The sequence below is a fragment of the Crocuta crocuta genome, unplaced genomic scaffold, assembly GCF_008692635.1.
Source record: "Crocuta crocuta isolate KB4526 unplaced genomic scaffold, BGI_CrCroc_1.0 scaffold162, whole genome shotgun sequence".
Lineage (NCBI taxonomy): Eukaryota > Metazoa > Chordata > Mammalia > Carnivora > Hyaenidae > Crocuta > Crocuta crocuta.
Genome location: NW_027529433.1, coordinates 4,656,850 through 4,684,720, shown reverse-complemented (window position 1 = coordinate 4,684,720; position 27,871 = coordinate 4,656,850). Strand labels below are relative to the sequence as shown.

Sequence of the window (27,871 nt, the reverse complement as noted above, 5' to 3'; positions counted from 1 at the left end):
AACATACCAGGCATTGTTTCAACCTGATGTAATATTCAACCTCACAAAGATGCCGTGAAAACTACTGATAAAAATTACAGATTTTTTCTCAAATTCCTGTTTGCTTGTCATCCAAACAGTAAGCATTTGGGAGAGTTAATACCATACTACCTCATTTATCCTCAGAATGTGTACACTTGTACTGAGCCACATTAGGTCTACCTCCTTCTTTACATGGATTCAAATAAGGCCTATTAACATGTATCACTTACAGCATCAATCTTAGACATTAAGAAATTCGTTTTGCTCAAAATTAAAAGAGTTGATTCAAATCATGCTGAATTGCCAATATTTTCATTGACTGCTGAAAACCAATACTAACTTCAAAAAAAAAATTTTTTTTTTAATTTATCTAGTTCTTCACTCATCTATTGACCTGTAGCTTTCCAGCTTAGAGTACTAGGATACCAACTTTATTTTTACATAAGTGACATCTTGTGGTGGTAAGTGGTATAACTTTCTCTTTCATGTTCAAAATATATTTTTATAGTTTCAAAGAAAATATGTAACTGGAATTAAAGAAAATCTTACTATTATCAGAAAGTCACTCTTACTTCAGCACCAGTAAAAAAAAAAAAAACAAAAAAAAACAACTATAATCAGAAAACAAAATTTTATCCAGTTATATATAAGAACTTCGGAGGTAAAAGAGCTTTTACATAGTATAAACTACCTCTTTTTCTAAAAAAATAATCTATAATCCAGGGGCACCCAGCTGGCTCAGCCAGAGGAGCATGCAAATGCAACTCTTGATCTCAGGGTCATGAGTCTGGGCCCCATGCTGGGTGCAGAGATTACTAAAAAAAAAAACTTTAAAAATACATAAATGAAATTAAAAATCCATGAGCCAAAACTCATTTAAACCTTTCACTCCTTTTAAAAACAATGTAAATTGAGGGGGAAATTACATCTATGTAGCATCACACATTGTATCAGTGCTACTCAAAATGTGATCTAAGAAAATCCAGTCCAAGAACCATCATTAATCCACAAATTTTGGTTATTAATTCATGGGGAAATATGTATAGAAACTGAAAGCAAGCAAAGTTAGAAACCTGACAGAGTAATTCAACAGTACAATGTCCAATCTTTTGAATATAATTTAAAAAATGGGGATTGCATTTTACATGCTTTGTTTCCTTCCATTTTTCTGGTAATTTTTTATTGTATTTCACAGAAGACCCATCCATGGACTGAAAAAAAAGGCCCTTCATCATTCATCAGTTTGCAAGCACTGCAGTATACAATTACCTTCTTTTTCCTCCAAACACTCACCAAAATTCAAGTACCATAAAAAGCAACACCTGAAACAACACATTCAATTCATGAATGTTGGACTGGAAAACATGATACAGAATAGCAATTTCCAGTTGGACGTATGTCCTCAAAAGGAACACATTAAAACTTTGAGAGGAAGGTGGCCCTTTTTCAAGCCCTGCCAAAAAAATTCTAAAACACAGGCACTTCTGCATGCTTTAAGAACCACTTTAGGGGCGCCTGGGTGGCTTAGTCGGTTAAGCGTCCGACTTTCCGACTTTCGCTTAGGTCATGATCTCGCGGTTCGTGGGTTCGAGCCCCGCGTCAGGCTCTGTGCTGGCTGCCAGCTCAGAGCCTGGAGCCTGTTTCAGTCTGTGACTCCCTCTCTCTCTGACCCTCCCCTGCTCACGCTGATTCTCTCTCCTAGAAATAAATAAAACATTAAAAAAAAAAAAAAAGAACCACTTTAATGAAAAACATTTCTACTTTAAGTGTTACATTGTACACATAAATAGGTATGCATGTGTTACATTGTACACAAAAAACTGGCATGCACAAAAAAAACCACTGCAAACAATAATCAGAATGGCATGCTCTACTGCTAAGCAGCTAAAGGGATTGGCCTTCATAATACATTTATACACACAATATGAAAGCCAGGAACTTTCAGTTTGGTTAGGGCCTGTATTTCCCTTTGATCATGCTCAGAATACTGTATAGTTTTTGGCACAAACTATTCACTTAATAAATACAAACATAAGTAAAAACAGAAAACTCTGCTACCTAATCATCCATCTATTAACCCCCTAAAAATTTTAACTATAAATTATCCAAGTAAGTATGAACTTTTCCTCCAATATTGTTCACAAAATTAAAAAAAGAAATAGTCTACAACTGCTATTTCAATCCTCCACTTCTTCAATCCTTGGTAATCTTTTTCTCTCTTACTCCTCCATTAAAATTTCTCTCAACAGAGGTAACAAATAGTTTGCTAATTTAAAAATCCATGCAAAATCCCATGAGTACTTTTAGATTATTTCTCCACATTTGATACAATTAACCCACTCTGCCTCCATCTTAAATCCCCTTTAGATTCTGTACTCTATTCTCATCTATTTCCCACTTGCATTGTGACCCACCAATGGACGAAAATGGCCAAAATCCTTGCCCTTGTATAGTTTTCATTCTAATAACTAAAAGAGACAACATAGGAAGTAAATTTTAAGTCATGAGGTGATATGAGGGAAAAAATAAAGTAGAAGGAAAAGAAGGCAAAAGGGAAAGGAGAAGGTAATTTTAAATAGGGTGGTCAGAGTAGGCTAACTAGAGACATCTGAACAAAGATTTCCAAGTAAAGGAATTAGCCACGCGGGTGGGGCGGGGGCAGGGAGGACAAGCACTCTAGGTAAAAGACAATTAAAGGGTATATAATGCTAAAAGCTTTGGTATTTAAATGAAAAAAGGAACCACTGGAGAGCTTTGAACAGAGAAGAGTCATGATCTAATATATGTAACAGAATCATTCTGGCTGTTACATTTACAATATACTGCTGGGGCTTCCAGATCTACCCATGGTTCTGTAAGAAACTAAATCTGCCACAAGAAAGTAACTATAAAGGCTGGAAGAAATACCTAACTTTCTGAAGGCACTGTAGATAACTAATGCAGGCAGGACTTAAGGGGCCAAAATCCTGTAAAGAAGAGAAGTACACAAAGTAAGCTCCTTATTCACATCGATTTTTTCCCTGAGTATATTTCCCAAACTGCCATTTGGAAAACTAGAACCCAATAAGAAATTACAGTTTTAACAGACTGAGGAGACAAATGCTGATGTTCATACCTTAACAAAGGGACTGGAACCTGAAGAGCAGAATTCCAGAGGAGGAAATCAGTGAAAAGGGACACAAAAATCTATTCAAGTACTTAGCTACATTTTCACAGTGCCAGATTCCAGGAAATCCAGTAGAAAACAGCAGTCCAGAGGTTAAATACCTGTGTAGGGATCTCAGCAGCTAAAAGATGCTATGAAGAGAAGCTGAATTCAAGTCTCTCCCAAGTATAAAGGCCTTCCTTGGTAAATAATCCAGCATTGCAATTAAGATCACAGCAGGGCCACAAGAGAAGAGTAAGGATACATCTTAGTAGTATAAGAAAATTGTGGGGCATCCCAACTAGGTGGAGGCTGGAGGTGTGTGTGGAGAAAGAAGTCACCCAAGGCAGAACAAAGGAGATAGAAGTTTAATGAATACATTGCCAGGCAGCAGTGAGCAGGACAACAAAGGAGAGACAGTCACAAAGTGAAGGTGAGAGGTCAAAGTTACAGGCCAGAGTGAGGAGGTATGGAAAAGAATGGAATTTTTGGTAACTGTGTCTGGTTGTAAGTAGTCCATTGGTTATTTAGTTATTTGTAGCTATTTGTAGCCTATCAGTTATCTGTAGCTATTTCAAGGTGGGTCGCTAGATGAGCGACAGTTCAGTGGTCCCTATATAAGCCCTTTTACCTTGCTCCATTGCTCAAGCCTGTTACCTAAAAGCAGACTCTAAAAAAAGTAAAATAGACAAGACCTTAAAAGTATTAAAACTGATCTCCCACAGGATCAAAGTGATCTGATAGTACTCTATCTGCCTGTCACCCTCTTTGGATGAAGATACCATCTAGAACTTCACCCTTGTTTTTATTCTAAATATCAAACAGGGGTCCCTGGGTGGCTCAGTCAGTTAAGCATCCAACTGTGGCTCAGGTCATGATCTCATGGTTCGTGGGTTTGAGCCCCACGTCGGGCTCTGTGCTGATAGCTCGGAGCCTGGAGTCTGCTTCTGATTCTGTGTCTCCCTCTCTCTCTGCCCATCCCTGCCTCAAGCTCTATCTCTCTATGTCTCAAAAATAAACTAAAAAAAATTTTTTTAAATAAATATCAAACATATGACTCAAATTTTACGAGACATGCTAAAAACAGGAATGACAGAAAAAAAATTTTTAAAAAAGGAAAATAGAAACAAGTCCATGGGTAATTCCAATACTATAGTTGTCAGACAGACAAAATAACTTCAATTAATATAGTCAGGAAAAAATAGACAAAATAGATGTAATGATAGAGAATGTCAATAGTAGAATCTATAAAAGATAATCAGATGGACATTTAGAATTGAAAAATAAAATATATGAAACTGAGAACTCACTATACTAATTTAACAGCAGACTATTAATACAGAAGGCTGGATTACTGAACTGGAAGGCAGCTCAAGAGAAGTATATACAATTTAAAGCACTAAGAAATAAAAGAATAAGAAACGCAGAACAGAACATCAAAGACATGTGCAACATAGTCAAAATATCTAACATACCTCTTAATTAAGAGTCCCCAAAAAGAGAAGGGAGAGAGAATGGAACAAAAACAATATTTCAAGTGACAATGGCTAAGAATTTTTCCAAACTGATGAAAGACATAAACCCACATATTAAAAAACCTGATGAAAACAGAAAAATAACGTAAAGAAAACGACACTAGATATAGCTGATGGTCAGGCTGATGAAAATCAAAGACTATGAGAAAAACCTTAAGTATGCAGAGAGAAAAAGACATTTCCTCTTTTTAAATTAAAATTTTTTTTTTTTTTATTTCTGAGAGAGTGAGCAGCAGAGGGTCAGAAAAAGAGGGAGACACAGAATCTGAAACAGGCTCCAGGCTCAGAGCTGGCTGTCAGTACAGAGCCCGACACAGGGCTCAAACCCACAAACTGTGAGATCATAACCTGAGCCAAAGTCAGACACTTAACCAACTGAGCCATCCCAGTGGCCCCCAAAAAAGACATTTCCTTAAGGAAAAGGACAGAATATCTTTTCTGTAAAGGACCTGATGATAAACTTTTTTTTAATTTGTTCTTTTTTAAAAGCTTATTTTATACATGTATGTATGTATGTATGTATGTATGCACTGAGAGAGCATACAAGTGCAGGGGAGCAGCATGGGAAGCGTGGGGGCAGGCAGAGGGTGAGAAAGAAAACCTTAAGCAGGCTCTACACCCAGAGTGAGCCAGGCTCACTATGAGATCATGACCTGAGCCAAAAATCAAGAGTTGGACCTTTAACGGACTGTCACCCAGGTGCCACCTTTTTCTTTTTAAGTAAGTTCTACACCACACGTGGGGCTCAAACTCACAACCCAGAGATCAAGAGGTGAACCCTCTACCAAACGATCCAGGCAGGAACCCTCAGACAATAAATATTTTAAGCATTACAGGCCACACCATCTCTACATTCTACCATTACAGAATGAAAGCAGTTACAAACAATACACACATAAATGGGCATGGCTGGGTTCTAATAAAACTTTACTTTTTATTGACAGACAATACTGTGCCTGTTTATATGTATATACACATATATGCATATATACATACTACATATATTAAAAACCCTGCCTTAAAAGAACCAACAATAATACTGATAACTAGCTTTTCAACAGGCATTATAGAGGACAGAAGATAATGGATAACATCTTCAAAAGGTGAAAGGAAAAAAAAAGACAAAATACAATTCTATACCCACCAAAAATATCCTTCAAAACTAAAGGTGAAATAAAGTAGCTTTCAAACAAATAAAAGCTGAGGATCTGCTACCAAAACATAAAAGGGCATTATTTCAAAAGTAAGACAATTCTAAATTTATATCCAATTCATATGTATTCTAAATTTATAGCTTCCATCTATAAAGCAAAAGCTTACAGAACTAACAGAAGAAAAGTACATATCCACACTCATGACTGGCTATTTTAACACACCTCTCAGTAAGTGATAGGACAAAAATTTTACTAAAGATGTCAAAAGTCTGAACGGCACAACCAATTTAGCCTGATAGGAACAGCACACTGTAGAGAACAACTGCAGAATCAGCATTCTTCTCAAGCGCACATAGAATATTTACTAAAACAGAGCATATGCTGGATATCAAAAATTTTTAAAGGTCTACAATCATAAAGAGTATATGGTATAGAGTAACGAGAAATCAGTAATAGAAAAATAACTAGAAAATGCCCAGATGTTTGGAAAAGATAAGAAACATACTTTGACCTATAGGCCAAAGAAAATGAAATCATTAGGTAAATTGGAAAAAAATTTTAAGTGACTAATGATACTGCAACATTTCACAACTCACGAGATGCAGCTAAAGTAGTATTTAGAAGTAAATTTACATTTCGAAATGCAACATGAAAGAAGAAAGATTACAAATCAAAATCTAAGTTTCCGGGGTGCCTGGGTAGTTCACTGTGTTCAGCGTCTGACTCCTGATTTGGGCTCAAGTCATGAGATCAGCTGTGTTGGGCTCCACTCTGAGCATGGAGTCTGCTGGGGATTCTCTCTCTCTCTTCCCCTGCCCCTGTGTTCTCTATCTCTCTAAAAAAAAAAAATAAATACATAAATAAAAATTAAATTAAAAATCGAAGTTTCTTTTTCAACAAGCAAGAAAAAGAATAGCAAACTAAACTCAAGAAAGGATAAGAATTCAATAGAATAGAAAGTAAACTACAAGAGAAAAATCAACAAAAAACTTAAAGTTAGTATCTATTTCAAATAGGTTGTACTGAAGGCATAATGAGATCATTGTAAAGTACTCATCATTGGGCCTAGCAATATCATTTATTCAATATCCATATGTGCCAGGAATAGTTCAAAATACTGGGAACCATGACCTCTTGGGGCTTACATTTTAAGTGAGAATGCAGGGTGGGTGGGAGTAAGGGGGATGACAGAAACGGCAGAAGAAGGAAAGAAGAGGAAAGGAGGAAGGAAAACAATGATAGAAATACCAGGGCAGTACTGAAAGAATTAAAATAGGGTAATGTAATAAAGTACGGCTGTGTGACCACAAAACACTTCTTTGGGCAGGTGATCATTTAAGCTGAGGTCTCAAATGATAAGAAGGAGCCAACCAGAGGAATTCTGCAGATACTATGACAGGAATGAACTTGACATATGAGGGCCCAATACAAGGTCTATAAAAAACCTATAAATGAAGGCTATGGTTGTTTTCTCAAACACACTAAACACTCTACAGGCCCACAAAAGGTATACAATAAATATTAGTTCAGAGGATAAATGAATAGAGGCTATATACTAAACATGTTCCTTAGAGAGAAATAGAAAAAAAAGTTTTCACTGGATTCTCAAAACAGTCCATGACCCTAATAAAAGTTAAAACCTAGGATTACATCTTCCAAGTAAACATCCCATGCATAGAGATGCCTGGGTGGCTCAGTTGGTTAAGCATCCGACTTTGGCTCAGGTCATGATCTTGCTGTTTGTGGGTTTCAAGCCCCAGGTCAAGTTCTGTGCTGACAGCTGACAGCCTGGAGCCTGTTTCACATTCTTTGTCTCCCTCCCTCTGCCCCTTCCCTGCTCACACTCTTTCTCTCTCTGTTGCTCAAAAATAAATAAATGTTAAAAAAACGTTTTTAAACATCCCATGCATATAAGTTTTAAAAACCATGATGCCATGCATATATCAAAGGAAGTCTCCATGTTTGCAAAACCTTTTATCAATGACCTCAGCTACCTGTTTTCTTGGCAGACAATAGAAATTAAGTTCTACTTCTGCTCAGAATATTAGGAATGTCTATTAGAATATGAGGGCTCATCCTTAAAGTTTTAAAGAAAATCTCAGGGGCACCTTGGTCACTCAGTCAGTTAAGCATCTGACTCTTGGTTTGAGCTCAGGACATGATCTCCAGTTTTGTGAGTTTGAGCCCTGCATCAGGCTCTGCACTGGCATCACAGTCTGATTAGGATTCTCTCTCCCCCTCTCTCTCTGTCCTTCTCCCACCAGCACTGTCTCTGTCCCTCTCAAAATAAATAAATAAACTTTTTTAAAAATGAAAATAAAGAAAATCCCACAGAGCACTCAGCTAGTTGAGTTTGTATGTGCTGAGACAAAAAAACTGGTTGGCACTGGGAAAAGTCCTATAAACCAAAAATGCCACTTTCTATAAAAGATTGGGGGAATCTCAGAACCAGTAAAAGAAAAAATAAACACAGAGGTTTTAAAACTTTTGCACTTAAAAACATGCCATAAACCAAGTCCAAGCAATGAGTAATTTTCTTAAAATATAAAGAACCCTTAACTAATCGCCAAGAGTTGATCCAACAGGGAAATGGACAAAAGCCATTTAAAAGTATTTACTGAGAGAATAAACCAATAAATATGAGGAAAAAGACTTACTGCACTCACAATTATGAAGACCCCGTGTAATAATATTTTGCCCCTATAAGACTGGCAAATATGAAATTGGATGGTACCCAGTACTGGCAAAGGTGCAAGGGAAACAGACTTTACTGTTGGTAGAGGTATAAAACTGGTACACCCCATCTGGAAGGTAATTTAGCAGTATCTATCATAATTTAAAATGCGATCACCTTTGACCTACAACTATATTTCTAGACATTTTTACTACAAATAGATAAATTCTCATACCTATGCAAAAAAATTCTGTTGCAGTATTGCTTATATTCAATAAAAAGTGAAATCAATCAAATGCCCTTCAAAATAAGAATTAAATAAAAGGAATACTAGGAAATACTACACAGTGGTTAAAAACTCTGAAATAGTCTCATATGCTAATATGGAAAGGTCTCCAAGATGTATTAAAGGAAAACAAGATACATAAGAGAACTATATATATTATCATTTGGTTTAAAATTTTTTTTCTGGAAGGATGCCTAAGAACTTTTCCATCATGGTTACCTCCAAAGGGTACAGGAATGAAAGCTATGTATTTTCTACATTACTGACTACCCCGCCATTAATTTGCCTTGCATTTATAAGTAATTCATTTAGCTACCTGGTAATGGTACTATTTTCTAGAACTAATAACACCATCTTATTTTAGTGTTACAAAGTCTCTGTGAAACATATGTGGCTTTATTTATACCCATTTGATAAACAAATTGAAGCTCAAAAATATAAAGACAACATACAAGCAGAAAAATTACACACACATAAGAAATTCTAAATTCACACAATTTTTAAGTGTACTACCACAGAACTAGAGAATGGCAAAGCAATTAAATTTGAGTCTTGTTTTGAAATTCAACATTTTTCCCATTTACCACCATACTGCTGTCAACTTCTGTTATAAATCAAGAAGTATAAAGTAATATCCTCTAAGTATAAAACCATAACCTACAGTACCACAGTACTGCCTCTCTGATCTATAATCTACCACAGGAAAACTGTCTATTTTTCTCTCTTAAATTCACAATTTTTATGAAAAGAAAACTGATCATGGAACCATAATAAACACTAATTCTAACTATTCTCACTAGCAGTCTAAAACATCTGTGATATACTTCCGTATAAGTCAAAATAAATTTTATTTTCACTGACATTACTTTGACTGTATTTGGTTAACTTTATTTCATGTAGATTCATCAGCTCAAAATTAATTAGTATTACAGAATAGCGTATTCCATCCAAACAATTCATCTTTGTTGGCTCGCATGCCTCACTGCTACTGGCATGCCACCACAATAATGGGCACGGTGCCACAGTAACAGATGGGCACAAACACAGATATGCCAAAGAGTCTGTATGTGCATCAAGTTTGGGTATTAGTATTAGATTTTCCTCCAAGAAATTCATAAACTGTAGTAGAATAAATATAAGTGTTCTACAACTGTGTTAATAAAATATGCCAACTCAAAGCTAGATTAATTTTTAAATTCTTAAAAAAAAAAATACCACACACACAATTTTCCAAGGCCACAGAAGGCAAGTTTTCCATCTGATGAGTTTGGATCAGCCTTCTGTGTAGGGAATTGAGGAAACCAATACGCAATCTTTACCTTAGATAAGCTTTGTCCCTGAAGCACTTAAAAATCTCAGTAAAAAATTCAGTTTTTAAAAGTCACATGGCAGTGTTACAAGATGTAAAAGTTCTAGAGATCTATTATATGACAATGTGAATATACTTAACACCACTAAACTTTACACTTAAAAGTGGTTAAGATGACAGGGCGCCTGGGTGGCTCAGTTGGTTAAGGGGCCAACTTTGGCTCAGGCCATGATCTCACACTCCGTGGGTTTGAGCCCTGCATCAGGCTCTGTGCTGACAGCTCAGAATTTGGAGCTGCTTCAGATTCTGTGTCTCCCTCTCTGTCTTTCCCCCTCTCCAGCTCATGCTCTCTCCCTCTCTCAAAAATGAACATTAAAAAAAACAAGTAAAGATGTAAATTTAATGTTACACATTTTTTGCAATTTTTTTTTAAAGTAACGTTTCCTGATGAAGGCCATTTAGGCCTTGAAATGGAAAAAGGGTCCTACAAATTCGTATTTGACAGGAAAAAAAATCTAAAAGTGCAAATCATCTAAATTAACATGATTATTTTAAATTTTGCCATCTTTTGAAAAGAGACTGTCATTCATAACTAATTGTCACTTTCAAAAATTAACTTATTTCCACATGTAATTTAAAATTTTTGAAATATAAAACATACTAGACCAAATTATATTGAATATTTTTATAATTTTTTACTACACTGATGAAAAGTTTTATTTTTTTATAATTTTTTAAACTTATTTTTTGACATAAAGAGACAGAGAATGAGCAGGGAAGGGGCAGAAAGAGAGGGAGACACAGAATCTGAAGCAGGCTCCAGACTCTGAGCTGTCAGCACAGAGCCTGATGCAGGTCTTGAACTCATAAACCATGAGATCATGACCTGAGCCGAAGCTGGACGCTTAACTGACTGAGCCACCCTGGCGTCCCATTAGTGAAAAGTTTTAAAATACTAAGAATGCTAAAGAAAATCAGAAAAATCATTTGTGGTCACTATTCATCCAAAATCATTTGTTAAGAAATGTGTAAGTTACCAATACATATGACACTGTGTGTGTGTGTGTGTGTGTGTGTGTGTGTGTGTGTGTGTGTGTTAAACAAAAACTATCTCTGACTTCCAGGCACGTAACCACATTTTCTCTTTAAAGAACTGTACAAGTATCTAATCACCTTGAGAAAGCCAATGTTATTTTCTAATCGTTGATATCATTAGATAACCAGAAACTATAAGAACCATGTCTTTAATTTTATTTACTTTTAATTAACCCTAGCATTTCTATAACATACGATTAAATAGGAGTCATCTATTTTGATTTTATTAAAGGAAAGTGTTTGTAAAAATTCTTATTACTGCTCCCAGAGGTTCTGAGTTCATATATTCAGAAGAGTATCCCATACCTCTGGATTTCTAGAATTAGGTAAAATTTCAACAAAACTTCTGAATAATGACACACAGTTGTCCACTTTTCAGCATGCCAAATAAAAATATAACAAAAACTACATTGTTGTCCCTATTATTTTATAAATGAATGTAGGAAGGATGTTTGCATTCCTTTGATTACTAGTGCAGCCTTTTATATTCCTTTAGTAATCTAATTACCCATACTATTTGGGGCTAATGTTTTTTAAATGCTATGTTTTCCTTTTTTTTCTCATTCCCAAATATTTTTGGGCCAATGTTATATTAACCTTTCCAATAACCACAAACATATCTCAAGAACAGATTTTTGATAGAATTCGATTCAATCTAATGAAAAGTGCCTTTAGTCATAGACAAAATAAATGTATTGCTCTCATGTCATCAAAACATTCTCAAACATCTATCAACAGTTTAATCCAAAACCACCAATGAAAATGTCCTTTCGGGGTGCCTGGGTGGCTTAGTCGGTTAAGCGTCTGACTTTCGCTTAGGTCATGATCTTGCGGTTTGTGGGTTCGAGCCCCGCGTCGGGCTCTGTGCTGACTGCCAGCTCAGAGACGGGAGCCTGTTTTAGTCTGTGACTTCCTCTCTCTCTGACCCTCCCCTGCTCACTCTGTCTCTCTCTTACTCTCCTAGAAATAAATAAGTAAAATTTTAAAAAAAATGAAAATGTCCTTTCATCTTCCCAAAGGTCCTCTCAAGCCTTCCCCACTTCAGTCAACAGTTCTCAAATTCTTCTAGTTAGGCTTAACATCTGAACTTCTTGATTCCTTCCTCACCTCAACCAAACCCCATGAGTAAGACCTATAAATTCCCCCTTTCATAGTGTGCTCACAATCACCTTCCTCTTCAAACCCACTTATACCAACAAATTCCAAACTATTATCAAATTACTCTTACACATTTCTAACAATCTCTATTCTGATCCCTCTGTCTCCAGTTTCTTTTCTCCAATCTATTCTCCACACAATTCCAGATTGATCTTCCCAAAACACCACTGCAGTAATCACTTGTAATCATCAACTCCTATTCTTAGAAACGAAGATAAATTCCAATTTTCTTCACACTCTAGCAACTACTTCTCAAACTTCATTTTCCCCTGCTCCTTTCCAGGAACTCGGCTCTCTATCCACACTGGTTCACTCACTGTTGCCAGAAAAAAAGGCACAAAAAATATTTTATCTTTGTTCCTGGCATATATCTTCCTAAGAATATTCTTCATCCTCTTCATCCATGATCTCAGGGCTGTGAATTCAAGCCCTACGCTGGGTGTGGAGATTACTTAAAAATAAAATCTTAAAAAGAAAAAAAAGAATACTCTTCATCCTTTCCTTCCTGTGTCAATGCCTCAATCAAAGCGCTCTGCCTCAGCTCCAGCCTTCACTGATCATTGTCTCCTTCAATGTCCTGTAGCACCCCTTATTCCATTTGCCACTAGCAAGTACTAACTTTTTGCTTAGTGTTGACATTGTAACAACTCAACTAGAAACATTCTAAGGCCCTCCTAGCTCTGGTTTTATTGAATGTGTGAATGTAGTACTTTCACCAATAAAATTTAACGTATTAAAGCATTAGTTTAAATGAGAACACTGTTAGGCAAACAAGTTATTTGCCACATAGTAATGATCCTGTTTTGAATTTATTTGAGTATCAATATTTGAAACGTGTCAATACATAAGGGAAAGGAAAGGAATATAATGCAGTCAATACATTTTTAAAGTAGATTTTATGATTTAGCAGACACTGCATCTTAATATAAGTCACTAATAAAATTGTGTCCTTGTGGGGGAAAAAAACATAAAAATGTTTTGCAAACTGATACCTGGATACATGACTAACAGAAAACTGTTTTCAAAGAACAAATACAAAAGTCCTCAAGTTCCAAAACCAGGGAAGTATGAGGGAATAGTATCCATGAACTCAGATAACATGGGAACTATTTCTCTGTTTTGAAAATGAAGATACCCTACAGACAATTACACACATTGGACCATCAGAAAACTTAGAAAAATGGAGAAATAGGGGCACCTGGATGGCTCAGTCAGTTGGGCATCCAACTTCAGCTCAGGTCATGATCTTGCAGTTTATGAGTTCAAGCTCCACATCAGACTCTGCACCTGGAGTTCAGAGCCTGCTTGGGATTCTCTCTCCCTCTCTCTCTCTCTCTCTCTCTCTGCACCTCCTGAAATTGTGCGCTCACTCTCGCTCTCTCTTTCTCAAAATAAATAAATAAATTTCTAAAAAATGAAGTAACAGTACAAGTAAGTAGGCATGAAGTCCTATAAAAATTGAAGGTGGAATCCAAACTAAATGAAACTAAGAGTATATGGATAAGAAAGTAAGAAGATACAAAATGGGTGAAAAGACCATCCATACCCATGGAACACAAGAGTCTTATGTGCATTTAGTGCCAATAATCAAGCCAAAAGAGTCCTGGGTTAAGTAGGACCTGAGACCTCTGCAGCATGGGGTGGAAGGAAGGAAAAAACAAGGCTCAAAGTTTACTAAAGACAATGGGTGGTTTTGAATGGAAAAAATTTAGACTTAGTTCTGTCACCAAGGTTTAGCAGGCAGGACAGAAGACAGAACTAGTATGTTACTATGAAAACTGGGGGACTTCTGAAATCTTGGGGTATATGGGGTGGATGGCCAGAAAGCCACAGAAAATAAAAGTAATATAAAGATTTAAGATGTTACTATTGTTATTACTATTATAATGCTGGTTTGCATCCCCTAACCCAAGAACAGAGGCTAAACAGTGAGGCCACTCAATAAATGTTTGGCAATTATGGTGATGGTGGTATGGAGTAGAAGCAATGAATGACAAAAGTAACTGTTACTGTCTCCCACAATTACTTAGGTGTATTTACTTATGTACTGTCCTGTTCCCCAACTTGAATTTAAGGGGGATATTCAATTATTCATAATATGGAGCAACACTTTAAAACTGTATATGAGGAAAGGAAAAATAGAGAAATTAAAATAGAAGAATAAAGCTAAAGCTCCATATACCTGTTAGTTATACACCAAATTGTGTTCTAAGTTTTCTAGCAGCCATTGTATAAAGGAAACAATGATATACACTGTTGATAAATAATAAATTCTTTCTGATACTAAACTCAATAAATCCATAGGAAAAAAATCTTCAAAAATAAACACCAATGAGTTTACCTATTCCTTTTATTGTTGCTGTTGTCATTTGCCAATCCTCTACAAAATGAAGACATTTTAGCCACCGGGGATTATTCAGAGTGATTTTAACATCCACTTGGGAGGCTCATCCAACATCCTTATTTCTAAATTCCTTAGCCTAATCTTCTTTACTGATTCTCAGCTCCAGGCAACTTTCGGCCATTAACTGTCACAGTCATACTCTAAATCACACCCAAACCTTGTGACCACCTGCAAGTACTCGATCTCTGAAATTCTAAATTAGTACAACTTTCTGGTCATTCTCCTATCCTTCTAGGACTCTCACTCAGGTATTCGCACAACACATACACCTTTAACTCCTTAGACACTCTGATCTCCTGACCCTCTATTTTTTTCTTCCCATCAGCCACCTACTACCTTTACTTCTTTCCCACTCCAATTAGATACCATCTTTAATTACTTCCACATCTTTTTTACCAATATACTAAACTTCCTTGGTGAACTGTCGTTCACAGCACCCACCAAGCAAAAGTGATCCCACCACATGAATTGACCATTTTCTTCACATTTATGCAAGGACTGCCGAGAGCTGCTGAAGAATACAATCAGGCTGTTGACAGTATAAATGATTGGTATCTAACCTCCACTAGGCAAGCCCTCAATATCATCCAGCAAGCATTCCTGGTTTTCTGTCAGGACATTTCCCCATTGTCTAGAGCAGCTACTTCAGACTTCTCGAATTTTTATCCCTAACACCTCCTCTCCCACTCTCATCAGATGATCCAACCATTTTCCCTCTCTTGCCTGAGGGCATATCCAACCTTTCTTCCTTTTCTCTGTTGTACTCTAGTTCTGTCTCTCCTTTCCCAACACCATTCTCTACTGCCTCCTTCCAATCAGCATTTAAGCATTCTCCACTCTTTCAACCCTTAAAATAAAAGCTCCTTAGACCCTATGTGTCCCTACAATTCCATCCGCTCTCCTTCCCCTGAAAGCCAAAGACCCTCGTAGCAGTGTATTCCTTCACTCACTTCTCACCCATTTGTCGATCCACCGCAATCTGATTTGCCCTAACACTGTTGTCGGTACCACCACCAAGGTCACCAACAAGGGCCCTATCACCAAATCCAAGAAATACTTTCTCTGACTTCATTTTACTGGACTATTCACTACAAAAGCTAACACTGCTTACCACTTACACTTTCCTGAAACACTCTTTCTTTTATTTCTGTTATACCAAAACATATGTAAGTTGCTTTTCTTTCAGGAAAAAAAAGAGAAATGACCTGCTTCTTTAAGAATAGAAAATTTAAAAATAATAGAATATCTATCCACAAGATTAGAGGTTAAATAAAATGTTTAAAACAAATACATTTTACTCCCTTATAACAATCTATAATCATTATTCCTAAATCCTTGATATCCACACAGAATTCACCTAGAACTCATTAACTTCACTTACTTTGATGTGGTGCAAAATGTTGTGCGTTAAATCTTTTAATCCTCACAATAATTTAGAATGTAGGTACGATTATCCTCATCTCCATTTTACAGATAAGGAAACTGAGGGCACAGAATGGTAAGCTAACCTGCCCAAATACCACTTATTAACACTATGACAATTTTTCATACCAAGACAAATTCCAGAATAGATGTGCTAAAGCATTATGCCCCACTGCCTCAACAAACCATAATAAACAATTTATCTGCCATATTCCTTCTACAGAGGTGGGTTTCACCCTTTTCCATACCTTAAACACAATGCAAAAGATTTGCCTACATAATCAACTTTGAAGGTTTCCCCAAACCTCATTCTCTCTTTTTGGTCTTCTGGGTATGCTTCAAGTCTCCCATTTCTTTCAATGTTGACTTTATCAAGGTTAAGTTTCTTCCTTAGCCTCCTCCTCACACACCACACACCTTCCCTTCAATGGCTTCCAAAATCATCTATCAACTGAGGACTCCCAAATCTATATTCTAGCCTAGGTATCTCTACTGAATGCCACATTCATGTATCTAACTGCTTAACGGATGCCTATCATCTCAAACTCAACAGGTCCAAATTGGATCTCAACACTTTCCCTCCTCACTCCAAGACTGCTCTATCTTCTGTGTTTTTAACACCATTTACATAGCTGACCAATTCCAAGCACCCAGTGCAGGCAGAGTGACTTTTCTAAAATGTAAGTATCACTATGTTGCTCCTATACTTAAAAATCCTTTGAAGCACCTTACTGTGCAAACCACCAGGACAAAGTCCAAATTTCTGAGCATGGTATACAAGACCTTTCATAATAGGGACCCTGATTACCTATCAATCATCTTTTACCAGTTTCACCTCATTTCCACTCTGACTGTGCTCCAGCCATAGAGAACTCTTCCTGTTCCCTATATAACCACTAAATCCTCTAAACCAGCAGCATCCAACAGAATATCCTGTGACAATGGAAATGTTCGTTATCTGCACCATTCAATATAGTAACTGCTATTGATGTGCCTAGTGTGACTCAGAAACTGAATTTTTAAATTTTAATTAAGTACTTACAATTGGTAGTGGCTACTGTATTCAACAGCACAGCTGTAAACCCAGGTACATACTATTCCCTCACCTATACACATGTGTGTGTGGAAAGCTATGGTCACTGCCACCATCTAACATCTTAGTATTGATTCTTTCATTAGATAATTCCCTTTATGTGATTAATAATTAGTAAGGTCCCACTCTATACAAGACCCTATTTAAAACCTGTAGTGGAACTAGCTATATAATTTCATTTGTATACTGCGGTTGTTCACTTTCCTAAAAGTTTACTGCTTCTTCCAAGATAGTGGCTTAATTACAATTTGTCCTAAAAGGACTATCAGTTTAAGAAATGAACAGACTTCACATATTAGTAAATGAAGAAAAAATTATAATGCCATATTACACTACAAAAGCATTCAGCTTTGCTTTTAAAATACACAGCATACACATATTTAAAAGAAAAAGGACAGGATAATCTATAACATGTTAACTGACTCTCTTTGGGTGGTGAAATGAGGGTTGTTATTTTTTAGCTAACCTGTAATTGCCAAATTTTCTATATCGGAAAGAGCTAGTGCAGTGATTCTCTCCTCTTTGTTACATCATCGATTTTTCCACCTGTACAGCAGATGGTTCCATCAGAAAACAAGATAAAATAGTTTTTCCCATTTAACGAACTATAGAAATGATCCTTGAACCTTGGTCTTACTTTTTCCCATTAAAAAAAAAAATTCTCTGACTTACATCCCCTTCCAGGCACCACTCCACTTTTTTGCTCCCCTATACCCTAAGACATACTAACAGCAAGTCTTCTCCTCTCTCTCTTAAACCCACTCCAGTTAGGCTTTCAGCCCTACTTCTACACCTAAACTGCTTGTCAACATCACCAAAATCCTCCACAGGGACAAATTTACTTGTCAATAATCACGTTACTTGACCCTATTGGTACTGTTTGACACAAGTGCTCCAGGAATGCCCCAGGGCTCAGTACTCTGACCTTTTCTGTTTCTACATTCACTCCCTCAGTGCCTCATCCAATCCATGGTATTTGCTACCATCTATAACCTGATGACTCCTAAACATATTATCTCTACTCTGAATCCTCCCTTAAGCTCCAGATTCATTCATCCAACTGCCTATTTAATATCTCCACCTGGATGTCTAATAAGTATCAAACTTAACATGCTCTAGCTCTTGATTCCCCTCCCTTTAAAAACTTCCTCTTCACAAATCTTGATTTTAGTTGACAGCCAATTCCAAATTTACAGCTATTTAAGCCAAAAAAAAAAAAAAAGACCCACTTGTGTCCATCCTTCATACCTTTTTGTGTCACACATCCAAATCATCAGCAAAATCTCATTGGTTCTTCCTTCCAATTTAACCCTTTTTATTACCACCAAATCTGATTTAGTCATCATCTTCACTTGCCTGGATTACTGCAGTAGTCTCCCTGCCTTAGATCTGGAGTCTATTCCCAGTTCAGGAGGCAAAACAATACATTTATTTTATTTATTTATTAANTGGACACTTAGGCTCTTTCCATGTTTTGGCTACTGTTAAGAGTGCTGCTATGACCACTGGGGTACCTGTGCTCCTATGCCTCAGCATTTCTATATCCCTTGGGTAAATTCCTAGCAGTGCTATTGCTGGGTCACAGGGGAGTTCTATTGTTAATTTTTTGAGGAACCTCCACACTGCAAAACAATACATTTAAAAGGTAAGCTGGATCACCTCACTTCTCTGTTCAAAACCCAATAGCTTCCTTTGTCACTCAGAGTAAAATCAAAGTTCTTACAATGATTTACAAACCCCTATGCAATCTGGTTGCTTACATTTCTAACCTCCTCACCTACCAATTTGCCCTTTCCTCTTCACTCACTCTACTCCGACCATATTGGCCTGTCTGTTTGATCCTTACACAGGTCAGAAATTCTCTGACCTGAAGGCCTGGCCAGTTACAATTTCTTCTGACCCAATACTCTCCCCAAGTGTCATTGCTCACTTCCTTCAAGTATGGGCTCCATTAACAAATTCTCAAGGACATTTTCCTGACCCTGCTATTTCAAACCCCAACCCCACCTCCACCCTAACCATTTGTCCTCTTTCTCTGCTTTATTTTTCTCCACACCATTCCTTATCATCAAATGATCAACGATATATTGACCTCTTTGATTGTCTTCCTTCAATTAGAACACATGTTTCAGGAAAGCAGGCATTCTGTCCATTACTTAATCCCCAACATCAAAATCAGTGCCTACCATACCAAAGACATTCATATTTGTTAATTCAATAAATTGATTCTATAATTTTTTTAAGTTACTGAATAAACACTGGACATGAACAAGCAAGTCCAAGTACCCCAGAGATTATAACCTTCTTAATGCAGGAAATACAGATGGCACACAACAGGCACTTAATAGTTACTAAGTTCTAAATGCCCATACTGCTCAAAACTCTCCAATGGCTGCTCCTATGACTCAAAGTTAGATCCAAAGCCCCTACACAATGAGACCCCCTACCTCTCTGCCCTCATAATACTAATTTCCCTCTCATCCTTCATGACCACAGTCTAAATCAAGGCTTTAAGAAATTGTGAGAAAAACCATTCCTAGAGTAAAGCTGGGTGAAGTGTAGCTCTGCCAACCCATGATTTTGGAAGTGGCATTATTCATGAGTCTCTCCCTTGTCCAGCTGTCATGCCAACGCACTCAGCTGAGAGATTAAGACACTACCCTTCTAATGAGATCAGTTCCTATCAGCAATACAATCAGCCCATCAATAGCAGACAATTGACATTGTTCATTTCTGTATATCTATGAACTTTTTCCAGCTGATATGCTAAATAAGTCTTCCCTAAATACACAAACCAATGAACGTTACTCATAATAATATGAAATAAAGGAAAATCATTTCCTTCTTGATTATTCTACTTTGGGTACTTCACTTTAAATTCTGCATTTGGACTACAGGCGATTTGTTTTTGTCAGTAGTTCATTTATATACACAACTGCAATACTGTCAAATTATTTCACTATAATACATTTGTCATTCCATGATCATTTGTAACTTTTCATGCAGTAAAAAACATTTCAACCAACCATCTGTCTCTTTCTCTGTTTGTTTTAATCATTCATTCTAGGAATGTTGCTCTAAATTCTAAATACTTCTTAGAAATAAGGGACGCCTGGCTGGTTCAGTCAGTAGAACATGCGACTCTTGATCTTGAGGTCATGAGTTAGAGCCCTACACTGGGAGCAGAGTGTAAGTAAAAAACAAACAAGGGACACCTGCGTAGCTCAGTCAGTTAAGCATCCTACTCTAGATTTTGGCTCAGGTTATGATCTCACAGTTCACGAGTTCGAGCTCTGTATCAGGCTCTGCACAAATAGTGCAGAGATTGTGCTTGGGGTTCTCTCTTTTCCTCTCTCTCTGCCCCTCCCCTGCTCTCACTACTCTCCCTCTCTCAAAAATAAATTAATTAATTTTTTTTAAAAAACACCTGCCTAGAAATAATGTAATATCTTGGGATTTAATTGTAAGGCTCAAAATTTAAGTATTCCAGATTTTCTCCTTGGATTTCACCAGATCAGTGATATTAAAATAAAATACCCTGTATCAAAAGATGAATATTTCTTAGTTGAATATTTATTAAGATATATTGTAAAAGTAAAAAATGACTCTCCTCCAAGAAGAAATGCAAGCTGAAAAATAAAATGGAACACTTTTATAATCTATTGGAAAATAGGATTCTGCCTACTCCCTTACAGGGAGTATTTCATCAATTTTCTGTTCAATGTGGTAAAATCTTACTTGATTTGAAGTATTTTTCAAGAATTAAATTATAGGAACCTTATGTACAACTGAAGTGATAATCCTTGTCTTTTATAAAACTAACAATCTTTTTTATGTGAGACAAAAACAACTAGCTCATCTGGGGAATGCATTGCAGATACCACTACAGTTCCTTCTTCCATTAATTGCCATTTGTAACACACAGAATTAACTATGTCAAAGACCCATAAAACTGACATTGCCTACAATTTTATGTGCCCTTTATGAATTAAAAAAAAAACTGAATCTAACTTAAACATATAACATGGCAAATATGTTGTTAAAGACAATAACATATTTGGACATATGTCCTTCAAACATGATTGAAGCACAACATTATGCTACAGAAATCACTTAGTGGAGTCTATTTACATATTTGCAACCCTGGACTTCTGAGCACAAGAGAAGGGAATTAACAATGCAAAGCCTATGCCTTTTCATAAATATGCTAACAAACCAGGGCTCCAACACTTTCAGCATCTCAAACTAAAATGTTTGACATATCAAAATTCCAGCATTTTCATTTTGTTCAGTAAAGCATTGTTTACATAAGTCTTAAAATAAGTATCTTTTGGTTAGGTATATCACACTGAAAAGTTGAGAATTATATAATTTAACATTAATTATATACTCGTATTACTATTAGTTTACTTTTAGCTTTATCTCATCAACTAAATTCTAAATTTCATTTTTTAAACTTTCTTTTAATATTTATTCATTTTTGAGAGACAGAAACAGAGCACTAGCAGGGGAGGAGCAGGGACAAAGAAACACAGAATCTGAAGCAAGTTCCACACTCTGAGCTGTCAGCACAGAGACCAGCACGGGGCTTGAACCCTCGAACGGTGAGATCAAGACCTGAGCCAAAGACGGACGCTTAACCAACTGAGCAACCTAGGTGCCCTAAATCCTAAATTTCTTAAAGGCAAGATAAAGATCTTATTGTTTCGTACTTTTGTGCTGAAAATACATAAGAATGAAGTACACACATGGAATAATCCCAAATTTGCAAATAAAGATGCTTTTGAAGAGTGGAAGAGAAACAAAAAAAAAAAATTCTGATTGTGGGGCGCCTGGGTGGCTCAGTTGGTTAAGTGTCCAACTGTTGATTTTGGTTCAGGTCATGATCTCACAGCTTGAGGGATCAAGCCCACTTTGGGCTCTGTGCTGACAGTGTGGAGCCTGCTAGGGATTCTCTCTTCCTCTCTCTCTGTCCCTCCCCCACTCATGCTGGCTCACATTCTCTCTCTCAATATAATTAAAGCCAAGTCAATTAGCCCTAACACAGTAAAGATTCAAGTAATGCCATAAAGAAAATGGCTGTTCTGGACTACATACAATTAATTTCAGGGTGATGCAATAACACATCAATAATGGTCAATACAATAAGAATATGTATTGGACCTGTATATGGACCAATGAATCAGTCATGCTTTATTTTTTAACTGCACGAGTTACAGAAACAATAAATAGTAGTAGAATCTGAATCATGCAATTGAGTAAAGGATGTGAAAATATTTATTAAGAAAAATTATAAGCCAAACAAACACTCTGCTCACAAATTACTCCTTCACATAAATTATACCATCTAATAGTAGGTGAGTATATGAAACAGAGATTCTTTTATATAATATTCAACAAATACTCATTGAGTAACTATATAACCTAAAAATACAGGGTGACATAATGAGATAAAATTATTAGTGAGAAATACTAGGACAAGTGAAAACAAAGTAGAGCAAGCTTTGAATAACTGGAACTATAAAAACGCATTAGGGGCATCTGGGTGGCTCAGTCAACTGAGCATGCGAATCTTGATTAAAGATCAGGTAATGATCCCAGGTTTGTGGAATCAAGCCCCACAATGCACTCTTCACTGAGCATGGAGCGTGCTTGAGATTTTCGGTCTCTTTCCCTCTGCCCTTCTCCCCTGCTTGTGCACTCTCACTCTCTCAAATAAAAATAAAAAATTTGGGGGCGCCTGGGTGGCTCAGTCACTTAAGCGGCCAACTTCGGCTCAGGTCATGATCTCACAGTTCGTGGGTTCGAGCCCGGTAAGGCTCCTTGCTGACAGCTAGCTCAGAGCCTGGACCCGGCTTCAGATTCTATGTCTCCCTCTCTCTCTGACCCTCCCCTGCTCACGGTGTCTCTCTCTCTCAGAAATAAATAAAACATAAAAAATAAATAAATAAAAACAAATTTTAAAAAGCATTAAATGAAAAAATTATAAAAATATTATATAAACCCTATTTAAAATTAAATAATATAAATAGAAAATGGAAAGGCAGGGGCCTTATGAAGAAAAAGATGGCAGAAAAGTAGGGAGCTCCATACATTTCACTCACCCCCATCTCTCAAACGGAGAAGGCCTGAAGCCATAGGAACCTTTAGAGAACTGCAGGAGTTTGGGAGGAAAAGGAGACAGAGTCCACTGAGAAAACAACCTTATAGGTGCATGAGTACGAACTGGGGAAGATAAAAATGGGCTGGAACCCGGAGACATGGAGGGAGGGGAGGGAGCCCTCTGTGCAGGGAGCCAAGGTGAGTCCAGGGGAAAGGAAGAACGGCTGAAACTGCTCAAAGAACTGTCCCTGGAGAAGAGAAAAACCTCGGCTCGGCTCGGGACAGAGAGCGATCCGGATCCCAGCAGTGGTGCTAACTTTGAGCTGGGTGACCCAGTCCTAGGCGGTGCCAGGAGAAACTGCTCTGCTCTCCAGCTGGATCCAGAGGGGAAGCGGCGCGGCCTGAAGCTGCTCCTCTGCTCTCCCAGCTTGGCTTGATCCCCAGTGGGAAAGCGGCAGGCTTGAAACTGCTCTGAAGGACACAGCCTGCGGGTTTATATTTCAGGTGATATCAATAAAGTGTGCGGACTAAGATCTGGAAACAGACGTGGCTAGGGACATAGAACACGTCTACCTTGGCTACGCCCGAGGCACGGGAGATGAGACCCAAAAGAGTGAGTTGCAACGCTTGGTTCAAGAAGGGACTGAGGCGCCACCATTTTTCTCCCCACAACCACCAAGGGGGGACCTCAGGGAGCGGCCTGGGGGAAGCAGTTGAGGCTAAGACCCACCTACACCAAACCATACCCATCCCCACTAAAGAGCTGTTTTTTGTTTGTTTACCAGAGCCCGGGGCAAGGCCAACATGGATGCACTCCTGTGATTAATTCTAGATCAATTCTCACTATTCAGATATATTTTCCCTGTCTCATTTGTATCCCTCCCCTCTGCTGGACTGGCCACTCTGGTCACTGGTTTGCTTAAACAGTCACATTTAATCCATTCTCTAGCCGTATATTCTACACCTCCACCTCTACCTTTCTCTCTCTCTCTCTCTCTGAAGTAATCAGAATATATAGTTTCCCTCAGTAACATTATCTTCATTTTCTTCTCCTCACCTCTTACCATATTCTCCTCTTTCTCTCTCTGAATCAAGCCTCTTAGTCTCTCTGCCTGGTCACTGTCTAATTTAGCTTTCTTCCCACCCTGACATTTCTCTCTTTGTATATGCTCTTCCATCAGCACTGCACACACCCTGCTCTTTATTTGTAGCTGGGAATTCTGGTTTTATGATTTTAGACTGTCCTTTGTCTTTTGGGCTTTTTTCTCTTTTTTTATTTTTTTTATTTTTATTATTTGTTTTTCCTCCTTTTTGTTTTCTTTTTCCCATTCGGTCTGATTGCTTGTCGGATTTGTATGTGCATTTGTGTGCCTCTGTTCCCTATGTGTTTGTCTGTTTTCTTTTTCAGGGCTACCTCAAGAAGCAAGCCAAAGTACACATGGTGGAGAGTTCCAAATACCACTATGAGTAGGGAAATAAAATAATCAAAGTCTCAACAAGAGAGACCAAGAGACACCATTCAAAGACCACTTCCTGAACGCACAGACCCTGGACAGTCAAAGAGCCTTCTTTAATACAGCAGTACTCAGCAGGTGTAGAGTGCATAACAAGCTTTTAAAACTAACAAAAGACAGAAAGCTAGCCAAAATGACGATACAGAAGAGCTCTTCTCTAAAGAAAATCCAAGAAGAAATGACAGCTAAAGAACTGCTCAAAACAGGGGCGCTGGGTGGCTCAGTCGGTTAAGCGTCTGACTTCAGCTCAGGTCATAATCTCACGGTTCGCAGGTTCGAGTCCCGCGTTGGACTCTGTGCTGACAGCCAGCTCAGAGCCTAGAGCCTGTTTCAGATTCTGTGTCTCCCTCTCTACCTGACCCTCCCCTACTCACGCTGTCTCTCTCTGTGTCTCAAAAATAATTAAAACATTTAAAAATTTTTTTAAACAAAGAATTGCTCAAAACACATATAAGCAACATTACTGAATAAGGATTTAGAGCAATAGACATAAAATTAATTGCTGGGCTTGAAAAAGCCATGGAAGACATCAGAGAAACTATTGCTACAAAGTCCTTGGAGCTTAAAAATAGCTGTGATGAATTAAAAAATGCTATAAATGAGGTGCATAATAAAATGAAGGCTTCCAATGCACAGATTGAAGAGGCAGAGAGGAGAATAGGTGAATTAGAAGACACAATTATAGAAAGAGAGGAAATTAGAGAAATTAGAGGAAAAGAAAGATAAACTGATCCAGGAACACGAAAGGAGAGTTCGAGAGCCGAGCGATACAATCAAACGGAACAATATCCGTATCATGGGAATTCCAGAAGAGGAGGAAAGAGGGAAAGGTGCTGAAGGAGTCCTTGAACAAATTATAGCTGAGAACTTCCCCAATCTGGAGAAGGAAATGACACTGAAATCCAAGAGGCACAGAGAACTCCCCTCAGACGTGACTTGAATTGATTTCTGCACAACATATCATAACGAAACAGGTAGAATATAAGGACAAGGAGAGAATTCTGAAAGCAGCTAGGGAGAAAAGGGCCCTGACATACAAAGGGAAACCTATCAGAGTGGTGACAGACCAATCTACTGAAACATGGCAGGCCAGAAAGGAATGATAGGAAATCTTCAATGTGATGAACAGAAAAAATATGCAGTCAAGAATCCTCTATCCAGCAAACCTGTCATTCAGAATAGAAGGGGAGATAAAAGTCTTTCCAGATAAACAAAAATTGAAAGAATCTGTCACCACTAAACCAGCCCTACACGAAATCCTAAGGGGGGGCTCTACGAGGGAAATGTTGCAAGGAACACAAGGTACCAGAGACGCCACCACAAGCATGAATCCTACAAAGAACACAATGACTCTAAACCCATATTTTTCAATATAACACTGAATGGAAATGGACTAAATGCTCCAATCAAAAGACATAGGATAGCAGAATGGATTATAAAACAAAATCCATCTATTTACTGTCTACAAGAGACTCAGTTTAGACCAGAGGACCTTCAGATTGAAAGTAAGGGGATGGAGAAATATCTATCATGCAACTAGAAGTCAAAAGAAAGCTGGAGTAGCTATACTTACATCACACAAACTGAATTTTAAAGTAAAGGCAGTAACAAGGATGAAGAAGGGCATTATATAATATTTACAGGGTCTGTCCATCAGGAAAAGCTAACAANGGACTAAATGCTCCAATCAAAAGACATAGGATAGCAGAATGGATTATAAAACAAAATCCATCTATTTACTGTCTACAAGAGACTCAGTTTAGACCAGAGGACCTTCAGATTGAAAGTAAGGGGATGGAGAAATATCTATCATGCAACTAGAAGTCAAAAGAAAGCTGGAGTAGCTATACTTACATCACACAAACTGAATTTTAAAGTAAAGGCAGTAACAAGGATGAAGAAGGGCATTATATAATATTTACAGGGTCTGTCCATCAGGAAAAGCTAACAATTATAAATGTCTACGCACCGAATACAGAAGCATCCAAATACATAAACAATCACAAACAGAAACAATCTTATGGATAAGAATGTGCAAATAGCAGGAGACTTTAATTCTCCACTTACAGCAATGGACACACCAACTAGATAGAAAATCACTAAAGAAACAATGGACTTAAATGACACATTGGACCAGATGGATTTGACAGATATATTTAGAACTCGACATCCTGAGGCCATGGAATTCACTTTCTTCTTAAGTGGGCATGGAACGTTCTCCAAGACAGATCACATACTGGGACGTAAGGCAGCCCTCAATAAATATAAAGAATTGAGATCATACCATGCACACTTTCAGATCACAATGCTATGAAACTTGAAATCAACCACAAGAGAAAGTCTGGAAAACCTCCAAAAACATGGATGTTAAAGAACACCCTACTAAAGAACGAATGGGCCAGCTGCCAATTAGAGAAGAAATTTTTTTTTTAATTTTTTTTTAAGGTTTTTTTATTTATTTCTAGGAGAGAGAGAGAGAGAGAGACAGCGTGAGCAGGGGAGGGTCAGAGAGAGAGGGAGTCACAGACTGAAACAGGCTCCAGGCTCTGAGCTGGCAGTCAGCACAGAGCCCGACGCGGGCCCGAACCCACGAACCGCGAGATCACGACCTAAGCGTAAGTCGGACGCTCAACCGACTAAACCACCCAGGCGCCCCGAGAAGAAATTTTAAAATATATGGAAAAAAATGAAAAGGAAAATACAACAACCCAAACTCTATGGGATGCGGCAAAGGCAGTCCTAAAAGGAAAGTACATTGCACTCCAGGCCTATTTCAAGAAATTAGAAAAAGCGCAAGTACAAAATCTAACAGCACACCTAAAGGAACTAGAAGGAGAGCACCAAGAGCACCCCAAACCCAGAAGGAGAAAAGAAATAATAAAAATCAGGGCAGAAATAAACAATATAGAATCCAAAAAAACAGTTGAACAGATCAATGAAACCAAGAGTTGGTTTTTGA

At 37.6% G+C, this 27,871-nt stretch overlaps 1 protein-coding gene across 1 annotated transcript in view; it reads right to left on the bottom strand.

Moving 5' to 3' along the window:
* The window catches only part of AP3B1 (adaptor related protein complex 3 subunit beta 1), a 270,204-nt gene that overhangs the window by 231,592 nt on the left and 10,741 nt on the right, over nucleotides 1-27,871 (bottom strand).